Source organism: Puma concolor, chromosome B1 (genome assembly GCF_028749965.1).
Source record: "Puma concolor isolate L17-30 chromosome B1, mPumCon1.1.hap2, whole genome shotgun sequence".
Lineage (NCBI taxonomy): Eukaryota > Metazoa > Chordata > Mammalia > Carnivora > Felidae > Puma > Puma concolor.
The window spans coordinates 31,634,256-31,642,605 of record NC_141670.1 but is presented as its reverse complement, the minus strand read 5'-3'; the positions used below and the strand labels follow the sequence as shown (position 1 = coordinate 31,642,605).

Genomic DNA, 8,350 nt, shown 5'->3' with positions numbered 1-8,350 from the left:
ATCCCTTCCGTATCATGTTATTAATTCAAAGAGTTAGCATGCCTCTGTTTCTTTGGGTGGTCTTCGTTAAATTCTATACTTTTTGCATTTCAACCTTCAGGAAATCATTCTTGGAGATATGAGCCTCTGTTTGGTAGTTATCTTTGGTTTTTCGCCCTCCACTAATCTTTAGCAGGCTTCTTAAAAACTGAGCTCTTTAAGGAGACACTGGGCCCCCTAAACCCTTTTATATTCCCTCTTGGGAATAACTATGTGCTGCGTGCTATGTGCCATGGTTATGGGAAGATAAGATACCCATTGCCCCAGGAGAATATGCAGTTCAGTGGTGCTTACGTCTTATTCCAGGGGGTCCTAAGAGTGTTGCAGGGACCCCTCAGGGGTCATCAGGGGGAGGGCGTGTGTGTGTTGGGGGCTGTGTGTGGTTGGGGTTTTACCCTACCCCACCATCGTTCCAGACTGTTCTGCTTTTCTTTGTCCTGCATATTGGGCTTCTGTGTAAGATTCCATCCAAAGAAAGGATCGCACTGTTTTGTTTTGTTTTTTTCCAGTTTGAAAACCATTGACCTAATTTTTTCCACTGAATTTATGCAGAATGGCTTTTTATAGTGGTTTGACTCTCCCAGCTCGGGTTGGGCCAACAGGATGACAGAGGAGTCTGGCCAAGGCGTTGGCACCAGTCACACACAGAGTCAAACAGTGCCGACCTCTGAAGTTGTCTCCCAGCTGAAAGGCTCACCTTCCGTGTTGGAGAAAGACCTTTCATGGTCCAGTCTAGTACTATTTGTGGTAATACACAGGATTTTTTAGGGGAGGAACTGTACATAAATTGATCCCAAAGGCAATCTCTGAAGAGTTCCAAAAATATTTTAAGCAGTGACAACACTGTTGAAATAAGTTTATGGGCCCCTAAAAATGCTAGAAGCTCTAAAATAAGCTCTCAAAATCTTTTAGGACACATGATATCACACTGTAACTTTCCAAAGGGCAAGAGATGGGATTTTGCTTAATTAACTTTGTGAGTTGTTTGCTAAGGCAAAAGCGCAGAGATCTAAGATAATCAGGCATCAACCAACTGCTAAATCACCAAACTATTAAAAATGCATCTACTGTAACAGATCAGACTTTGTGGCTTATTCTGCTTTTATAACCATATTTAAAAGATCCAGATGTTTGCTTGTACATAGAACATTTCTGGAAGATGCTCTAGAATGGGAGTTTCATGAGGCAAGCCTTTTTCCCCTGCTTTGTTTTATTAATGTATCCCTGGGATGATGCCTGGCATATGACACATGTTCAATAGATACATGTTGAATGAATGGATTCACAAGAAAATGGTAGTGGTGGTTAGCTTGGGGGAGTAGGAAAGAAGGCGAAAATATTACTTTTCAATTTATACCCAGCTATGGTATACCTATGAGGAGGATAGTGCTTCTCTTCTTGCATTTTTACCTTTACTCATAGAAAGGAAGAGACTTCAGCTTTCCTTTTCACTGTTGTCCATTGCCCTTATGACCGCCACCTCTACCACGCTGAGGAGAAATGTACACTCTGGGACCTTGCGTTCTTAGGCAGCAGGATTTGGCCCTTCCTCTTCCGGTTTCCATCCCCATTGCCTTGTGATCCTGGCCTCACTTGGAGAAGTAGGTGTGGCCATAATTATACTTTCAATTTCAGCTTTCCTACCAATGCCTTCCTTGCTCATGGGGCTGGATGGAAGTGGACATTGGAGTTTGTTCTTCAAATCTGGACATTTTATTTATTTATTTCTTGGAGTGTATTTATTTATTTTTGAGAGAGAGAGAGAGAGAAAGAGAGAGAATCCAAAGCAGTCTTCGTGCTAGGTACAGAGCCCGATGTGGGGCCTGAACTTGCAAACTCTGAGATCATGACCTGAGCTGAAATCAAGAGTCAGATGCTTAATCGACTGAGCCACCCAGATGCCCCAAATCTGGACATTTTAGATGCAAGCAAGGTAGTGTAAAAAAACTTTGGGATTAATAAGTTATACTTTGTTTCCCATTTGGTTCTTGTTTTTCTGGGCTTTGTTCCTTCAGAAAAGAACTACAGAGTGGCCTGTGGTAGTTTTCAGGAGCCCCAAACTCATCCCAATCCCCTGATTCTGTAGTGCTTTTGTGTATTCAGTTTGTCATGTACATATATTATTTTTGAAAGAGAATATGGATGAGAACATAATAACAGTGTGGAGACTGGGCACGGAGAGTGGTTTTTCTGTCCACCTACAACAGAATAATTATTTTTCATAAACTCTGTTGGAGGCAATTTGCATTTATAAACAGGAGAGATACTAATAATTGGCTGGCAGAACGGTATGGCATGAAGAGGCTCTTTGAGAAAACTGGTTCATGGGATCATTAAATGGTTGAAGTAAAAATGCAAAAGGGCAGAGTTGCGGTGAGAGACTTTGCAGTCAGAAACCGAGACGAGCGAATTCAATGGGGGATCGCAGGGGGCAGAGTCAGTGCAATATAATGTCTGAAAAAGGATCACAATACTGCCACACACGCTTCAGAGGAGTTGCTGCACTAGGAATTGAGTAAGGATGAACACTTTTGCTCTTTGGAGACGGTCTCTGCTCTGTGCGCTAAGCACTACTGTATGCTAAGCACAGAAATTTTTTATGCGTATCAATCCAATGAGGAAAGTGCTCTCATTATCCCATTTTACAGATGAGGAAACGAACACAGAGAGAGGCTTAGGCTACACACTACTAAGGGCAGAGGTGGGATCCGTGGTGTGGCTTGTACAGGCTCCAAAGAGACAACCGCGTACGTCCGTTCCCAAAACTATATCCCATGATGTCATTTTGGTGGCTTGATATCTGTCTGCGTGGGAGAATTTACACCACAGAAATTGGCAAATACTGCACACGGTGTTTTTCGTTTTAATTTTTTTTCCCGGAGATGTGGTTGCTAAACATTTACTGACATATCCCCCTGGCTACGATTCAAACCCAGGCGGTTTGATTCCAGAGCGTTTTGGCAAAGACGAATGTTTTCATGCCAAATTATTGACGATAGTATCCATTTTCTTACTGCGTCAGCTACTTTTCTCCGGGTATTCTGTTCCAGCCAAATGGACCCTAATCGATTCCCAGCGCTTCCTTACAGGATTGTTATGAGGATTAGATGAGATGATGTACTGGAACCAGTTAGAATAGGGCTTTCCATAGTAAATGTTAGCCGTGGAACAATGTAAACAGAGACAAAGCCCTCGTGTCATCGTGGCCCCTTTATTTCACATTATTCCCCCACCTTCATAGAAAGCAATCAGTGACAAAACTGACCATGTCTCCATTTTCTCTCTCTTCCATAATCTATATCCTGGGGCAAAACCTAAATTAGTTAACTAATTTAGACCTGGTGATCCTGGTCTACAAACTAGTCATGTCACTTCCAAGGTCTGTGAAAAGAAAGCCTGAGCAACGACAAACTTTCATTTACTTTACGATGCTCCCCCTCCCCCGTCCTGTGTGGGTTCCCCTCTGTGGGGGTTCAGGGAGTAGAGCCACCACCATGACGACGACGGGGGCCTGGAATGTGACCAGCAGAGCATCTGCAGGATACGACACCATTTGGCAAAAACCCAGATCGGTATAGGAGACGCGGCACTATCATTTGACTTAGATGCTAAGGGCTTTGGGCAAAAAAATAATGAGCCCTCATCACCAGGAAGGCCACGGTCACACTCCTGAGCGGTCACAATGAAAATTGCTGGGTGCTCACCGGATGTCGGACATTCTTCCAAACATTTCACAGGAAGCATTTTATTTTATTATGCTAGCAATAATCTGAGTGAAGTACAGTAATTGTCCCCATTTTTGAGAAGAGGAAACAAAGATTCAGACATATTAAGTAACAGCTTTGGCAAGTGGCTAAAGGAATCTGGAGCCTGTGACAGTTTGACCCCAGCCTTCTTGTCCCCAGTGATGCCAGTGTGCTACCTTGAGGGAATGGGGCTAAAAGTGTAGCCCTGGGGCTCCCAGGCTGTGAGAGCATGGGCAGGCAAGAATTTCCACTGAAAAACTCCCCTTGAGCCATTCTTGCCCATGACCTTCTCTGACGGCTAGTTCCCCGTAACCTATTGCCCTGGCTTTGGGTCACTTAATACGCCCAGCCTTACAGATGTCGATTCAATATTCTTCTGGGTCTCACTTTTCACTACTACCTTCCCCTGCCTCTACACCAGATGATGTGGTTCTATTTTGGCTCTTACCTGTGCCATGAATGCCACCAACCAGTGTATTTTATGGACCACCTACGCTCTTGAGCTGGTCAAAACCTGACTCTCCTCCTCTGAGGTATCCACTCTACTTTTCAGCCAACATGTTAACAACACATTACGATCGAAGAACTAAGGCATTGTGCATCTACAGACAGAGGTTTAAGATATTTTATTAGGGAACATACATCAATATTCAACGACACTTAAATATTATGGCATCCATATTTAGAAGGGCAATATAAATGCTTATGACTTGAACAGCCACTTTATTAAACAAATGAAATAAATTCCTTTTAAACAGTGGGCTGTATGATTCATAAAGTATATTTTTTCAATAATTTATTCATCTGCCTAGTCATATGTACATTTGTTTTCTTCAAAAAAAAAAAAAAAGAACCAATGTGATTGTTCACCACATCGTACCATAAAACAAATGAACCTGTAAAAATGGCATGTAGAAAATTCAGAAACACCTAAATAGCACATTCCAAAGATACTGAATCCATTTAAAAGGAATTAGATGCTTCAGAAGCAATCACAGTCAGCTTGGGTGTCATATATATGCATTAGTACGGAATGCAGCAGCAAGTTCAAGTATAACAATTCACACGCATGAACATATTTATCTGACTTAGGAGAGAATTCTCTCTTTTAGAGCAAAGAACACATATCAAACTCTCAGCGAGGTTCAGATGAATTTTGTTTGTTACATGGAGGGAAAGGTGGTGATATCAACTCAACCGAGTACTGAAACCTGGAGAAGGTGGCATGGTCCACGAACACTGCATAGTTGGCAAATATCCCTACAGGGGCCTTATTCACCGCAACAATTGTAAGGGTTACAGGAAAAGCGTAGCAGCGAAAATCAGCCATTCAGCCCACATTTGCTTCTCTGGCAAAGTGGAAATGCCATGTTTGTATTTTTAACACATCTAATGAGTAGACGAGCAGAAAAGCTGCCGTAAGCCAGGAAATGTTACGGGGTTCATGTTTGAACGGCATCAGCTTTATTTACTAAAATACAGTTTTGAGTTCACAGACAAAATGAACTTCCAGAATGATTTTCTTTAGCCCCAGCAAGTCAAGTCCTTCCCAGTCGTTAATTGATTGTAGAAATGCAGTTCCAAGGTCTTCATTTTTGTTTCAGTTTCTCCCACCACCTCTGCTGCATTTGATGTGCAAAATCTCCCAGGTACCCTCAGCTACTATGGCAGCGTCCTGATACAGCATAAGATACCGACCCTTCAATGATGGATGTTGTGAAAGCCAGCCTCGTGGGTCTGTAGTGATCCATTTATTTTCTGCATTGTGTGTGTGTGTGGGGGGGGGGGGGGTGGTGGTGGTGGTAGGGAAAACACTTTATTTTAATACTGTACAACATTTCCTTGTTAAAAACAATTCTTCAATTAAAAAAAAAAAAACCACTGAATTGCATCATGTTAAGACTTGTTTGCAAAGACTTCCAAAGCATTTGGTTATTCTTAATGATTCAGGTTCAACAAATGTTTATTTGCACAATGAGAAAGAAATAGACTTTTTTTTCTGTTTAGCCATCCCACTGTAATGCTGTGTTAAGTCTTGAAAACAAAGAGAATCAGACAATTGAGAAACCAAGGCTTTTCGATATTCAGCCAGGCCAAACATAGGAGCTCTAACAGGAAAGCCGCTGGTTCATTATTTACTGGCTCTTCCTTGGTTCATCCTTGGTTTAAACAGAGTAAGAAGAAAACCAGGCATGGTTTTCCTGCACGGAACCTGGGGAATGGGGTTTGCAGAGCCAACTGGCCACCATGAAATGTGAGGCTGATTTCCATGTGCCCCGACAGACTGGAGGGGGAGGCAACCCCAGCACATACCTGAGGTTCACCAGCCCCTGGGCCTTTGCACGGGTTCATTCCTTACTTGCTAGGAACGACTCCCTCTGTTTCCCACTCCATTGTGTCCTCCAAGATCCAAATGAGAGGGCCACCCTTTTTGAAAAGCCTGACTCCGAGGGTGGCTTTCGTGCCTTACACTAAACTCTCCTGGCCTTGTGTGAGTTCTTGTGTCATGGAGCTTACCACGTTCTACTACAATTGTTGACTTTCCTGTCCTCTCCGTAGACCACAGGCACCCTGAGAGGGAGGATCATGTGTCCACCCTTGTTTCCTCCACTGTCTGGAGCTGAGCCTGGAGCCCTCATGGAATATTACAGAATGGACATAGGAGGGAAAGAACTGCTGTATGCAATGACAGCTTCCCTTGGAAAAAGGTGATCTGGTTATGCAGCATGGCCTCCGTGCTTTTACAGACATGCTAGAATTTGAGGGACACAAAGGGAGCTTAAGAATGCAACAGAGGAAGTTGTACTATGCTGACTCTCAAAACACTGCACTATTTCTCCCCCAAACCTGCTTTTCTCTCTTATTTTTACATCCACAGCCTCTCCTTCAGTCACTATTGTCCCAGTAATGACAAGAGTAATATGTTAGACTTTTGTCTTAGGTGAATGTTCAACAAAGAAGTAAATCCATGTGGCAGGTAAGACTTACAGATTTCTGAGGTGGATTCAAAAGACAGTGGGTAGCAGGAAGTGGGGGGTGGGCTGGCACCCCCTTCATTTGACCATGAGGACAGCACTCACGGCCATAAAGCTGGCTTCATGTGATGGATGTATGCCTCCTCAAAAAAAAAAAAAAAAAAAAAAAAAAAAAAAAAAAAAAAGGCACATTGACCTTTAATGACTTACATTAATACTTTCAATATACTAAGCATCATGCGTAAACATGACCAAAACTGTAGAGGGTAAGAATTCTTACTACGAACCCAATGTATCCATTTTCGAAAGTCAACACGACCAAAATTCTGTAGAGTAAGAATTCTTACTACAAACCCAATGTATCCATTTTCACAAGTTCAAACTTTGGTAGAGCTGGTTCTTTGTAAACTGAGGCCCACATTTATTTTCCTGTTGGCCAACCCAGTCCCATTCTGCTCCCTATGAGACGATGTTCTCAGTTTTCCTTCCCCTAGCACTGAAAGAATGAAAAAAACTCTTCTTTGTAATTTACGCCAGCACCAACCCGTTCACCCTTGCCATTGCCCGGCTTCTCAAAACCCAGAAGACCGAAATAGCCATAGACTGTGTTTACACAAAGCAGAGTGTGCCAAGAACTTCATCCCCAAAAGTGACTTTTTCCCCCTCCGTTTAAAGCAAGTTTGAGATTCTGAGTCACAAGAGACCATTTGGCCCGGAGATGGCAGCAGGTCCCTGTCAAACACAGCTTCTCAAGATGGCTGCCTGCCCGACACAGACTGAGCCACGATGGGCGGAGCTTGCGGTATGGATTTTCCTGTGGAGCCACCTGCCCGGAAGGGTCCCAGAGATCGTTTAAGGGGGTCCACAGAAGTGCCAAGGCTCTCACTGGCAACTTGAAATTAGAGCTGAGATTGACTTGGTGTTCCCGTGATGTGGGTTTCAAGTCTGGCTGAAATCAAAACTGCCTTGGGGGGCATGCCTGGGAATTTGCTATTTTGTCTTGCATAAACTTCTGATAGTCACCCAGGCCTGCTGGTGCCCTATTTCTTTAGATGGTTTTAATCCCAAACTGTGCTTCAAATGTTCTACTGTTTTCCAGGGGTCAACATTACTTCTCTTTCTTATAACATCGTTTATGTAATTACACTCACACACCTTTTATATAAGGACTGCATGCTATGTAGTGTCTTTCAGACCACGGTAACACAATGCCTCTTATTGCCAAGTAAGCAGTTAATTTGAGAAAGATTGCAATCACCATCACTGGGGACTCTCGTTCTAGGCTGTCTATAATCTGAGAACTTGGTGAAAAGCTGTAAACTAGTACAGTGGGTCTGATTTTTTAAAAATTAAAACAAAATGCTCTGGTAGGGAAATTTCCAACCCCAAGAAAATAGCATAGTTGTGGTAGATGGTGGGGGGGGGGGGTAGGCGGGGTGTACATAACTGAAACTTGGGATTAGGTGCCCGCATTCTAAATTTAGGAATGATAGCACCCAGGCAATGGTACAACACCTCTTGCGACTTTCGAATGAAAGCGCTATTAGTGCCTTGAACTAGTGAAGACCGACGTCTGGACACAGATCAGTC

The 8,350-nt window shown here is 43.1% G+C and overlaps 1 long non-coding RNA gene across 1 annotated transcript; it reads left to right on the top strand.

Annotated features, from left to right (window-relative positions):
* Nucleotides 1-5,287: 5,287 nt before the first annotated feature.
* On the top strand, nt 5,288-7,782 carry LOC147581544 (uncharacterized). The gene is made up of 4 exons (XR_015250019.1): nt 5,288-5,520; nt 6,345-6,493; nt 6,664-6,762; nt 7,436-7,782. It is a non-coding gene; the product is annotated as an uncharacterized LOC147581544 (long non-coding RNA).
* Nucleotides 7,783-8,350: the final 568 nt, after the last annotated feature.